Raw genomic sequence first — 3,421 nt, 5'->3', positions numbered from 1 at the left:
CGGCCGCCACTACCGCCTCAGCGCGGCCCCGCGCCCGCGCGCGCCGCCCGCCCCCGACGGAGCGCCGCGCGGGACAAGCCCCGCCGCGAAGCGCTCGCGGCCTCACCAATCCATATGTACACATGTATGAGTAATATATATGAATATGTACATACATACCATATATAATATTATAAATTTTATATACACACACTCACATGACTCCCACACACACCTGAGGGGTGTCATGCACTCTACAAAGCCCTCCTGCCCTGTCTGCCCCACAGTGAGGCCTCCTGTTTCCCTTTTTATATTCCTGAATAAAGTCTCTGCTTCCCGAAATGCAGAGTTTTGCCCTGGTTTATGGAGTGGGAAACTCCAGGGATGTTATGGTGGTAGATGGATGCCATTCCACATGGGATATATCCTGTATGGGTCAAAGGGGAAAAATGTTAATGGTTAAAGTTAGTGGGGCGTAACTACCTGAGCTGCCTTTCAATTAACGTGCTTCTGTTCTGGTAAGGGCTGTCCATAACTGCATGCATCTCCGTGCAGGTTAGTCTATCACATATTTCTTAATGTGAGCATCTTTTTCCTATGTTCTCTGGATCAGGAAGAAAAGAAGAAAGATTTTGACATCTGTAGTCAGACATATCTATGAAACTTTCATCTTCATCTGCACCTCTGCCTCCATCCCCACCAAAGCACCTGCTCTCRCCTGAGTTTTATCCTCCAAAAACCCCAGCCTGGGTCATGCTCCTTGGATCGCTGCTTGGCTCCTGGCATTCATTTTTATGCAGGAAGCACTCAAGCAGGATGTCAGCAGAACATCCATGGAAAACGCCCACGGATACGCTCCCTCTCCCTCGTCTTTACGCGCCTGCCTCTGTCAGAAACTGAGCTCCAAGACKATTAAAACAGGGCAGGGGGTTGTAAAGAGGAGCTCACCTCAGTTCTGTTTGTGCCCTGGTGCTTARGCATCTTACAAGACATTCAAACCACAATCAAAGGTGACCCAGCAGCTCCAATACTGGACTCTCGGTGYCTGTTATCCTCTCATTTGCCTTAGGGAATTAGAGCTTCCTATCACCTATGGCGGGGGGGTTGCTCAGTGAGCCTGGGCTCTCTCCTCCATGCCATGTCCTGTCCCTGCACTTTAGCTGGATCTGCTCTAAGYGAGACCTCCCTCTTGAGCAACTGCTTGGAGCTTTGTACGAATTTATTTGCAAGTCAATTAACATAGCACCCCTGCTCCAAGTGAGCAGGACTCTTCCTTTTTTTCACAATCTGTCTCCCCCAGTTCAGCACAGATTTCTACCCATTAAACTTGGTGTTTTTGTATGCGGTGAGTCTGAGGTAAAACCTGGCAGATTTTGCAGATTCCGTTGTTCAAGCTTGGTGTATTTAATTGGTTATCCTTATCACCCCCTCCAGCTGCTCAAGCGCTGCCTCCTCATGCACCGTYGCCACGCTACAAATCCGTGTTGTTCCGTCAATACACCCGCTGCGTACACAGCCTCCAATAGCAAGGATTTAGTCATTCCAAGCAGCTCCAGAAGAACTGGAAACAGAGTCAGCTCTCTCCCTAACCACGCTAGAATCTGTTCTGCTTAGTTTTGCTGCTTCTTTTGGAGGGATGCACAGGAGAATGRCAAGGATGTTCTGCCTGAGCAGAAGAAAATGGTCTTTCTGCTAACSGAGTCAAACCTCTTTCCAGCTTTTCCAGCTGAATGTCTTTCCCCTCTCCACCACTTTGTGTCTCTGTCTCACACATCTCTGGTGCAGAACCAGGAACTGCATTACAGGAGCTCTGAAGGAAAATGTTTGTTTGCAAAAATTCACATCCAAACCTTACAAATTCCCTTTGTTCTTTCCCAGCAAGTGTCAGTCTCCCTGCTTCCTTCAAAACCCTTCTAAATCCTCACAATGCCTTTTCTATTTTATCCCCAATGCTCATTTTAGCCTGACTCTTCTCYTGCAAGCTGAATCCCAACAATTGCCTTTGATATCTAAATTCTGGTGGAAGAAGGAAGCCCAAGCAAGAGATCTATCACATTAGAACTGCATGAGGTGCCACCAGGCTGCTTGAGGACAAGGGCAGGCTGAAGCTGGATGGGACAAACTCCACTGCTGAAAATCTCTGCAGTGCTTGAACTGAAGTCACTGATGGAAAAGTTTGAAACTCTTGTGAAGCAACATTCAGAGCTGTTCCCTCAGCAAAAATCTGCTGAACATCTGGGCAATCTCACTGTGTGACAAAATGAAGATGTTTTCATATTGATTGCTCGCCTTGGGGCTCCGTTTTGGATGTCATCCTGCTGTGAGAACCCTTCGTCATCAGATCTCTCTCATGCAAATGCTCACAGTCTGCAGTTTGTTTTTGCTTGCTTTAAGCACTACTATGCACTATATATGCAAAAGTCTTCTGAGATTATCTTAGTCTGTGTCCTGTAAGCACAAATATGTTATTTTTAATTAGATTATTTTTACTGTTTTGTAAAGCATGCAACTCAATTAGGTTTTTAGAAATGCTCCAAAACACAATGTTGAACTGTATCGCCTAGTTTGAACATGCAGGCTTGCATTAGTTACAATAATAACTACTTAACTTTTTGCTCTTTGTTTTTTCATACTCATCTCGTTACCATTCTAATCCAGTTTTATTGTGTTGCGCTCCATCTGCGAGCAGAAAATCCACCTAAGAGGATAACGGCGTRGTGGTGGTGCCCGCTAATGGAATTATTCTCTTAGCTAAAACAGTAAATGCTTGYGCTTTTGATGCCACATGTTTGTTGCTCATGGTGATTCCCAGTGGACTTATCCCATTCCTTGCGGTGCCTGGGCATCTTGCACCGGGTCTGGCAAACACTGCTGCTTTGTTGTGGCAAGCAGAAAAAAAGCTATCAGCAACAGCAGGCGCAGAGGCAGCCCTCGGAGTTAAAATCCCTACACCAGGAAAACCAAGGATTTCTGTTTTCTGGACAGGACCTGGATCGTGGCACGKATGAGTCAGAGCTTGGAGGCTTTGCCGCCAGTCGCAGGAGAACAAGGGCAGGTCTCCAGCCTCCAGCTGGCAAGGGAAATCTATGGACTTTCCCACCTTTTTGAGGGAAAAAAAGATTGGGTAATAAAAGGACATTTGAAATGAAGAAATGTGTTTTTGAAAAGCCCTTTCCGTGACCCCAGGCACATTTACTCACTCTGCGTCTTCTTTTCAGTGTAACTAAACAGCTGTAAACTTATCGGTGAAAAATAGAGAGGAAAGAAAGGAGAAAGGAGAAAGGAGAAAAAAAAAAGAAGGACAGAGAAAGAAATATAGAAAGAGTTAAAAAGGAAACATTTGATCTGAATGTGTTCAGACATATACTGTAGACTTACTGCTGGCCTTCTTAAAGGAAACACTGATGTCATCCTGGTCGGCTTCAGACCCAGAAAAATTTAA

The sequence above is a fragment of the Nothoprocta perdicaria genome, unplaced genomic scaffold (assembly GCF_003342845.1).
Source record: "Nothoprocta perdicaria isolate Ctin4 unplaced genomic scaffold, notPer1 scaffold_2, whole genome shotgun sequence".
In the NCBI taxonomy this organism is placed as follows: domain Eukaryota; kingdom Metazoa; phylum Chordata; class Aves; order Tinamiformes; family Tinamidae; genus Nothoprocta; species Nothoprocta perdicaria.
Note: the sequence above shows the minus strand (reverse complement) of the source record.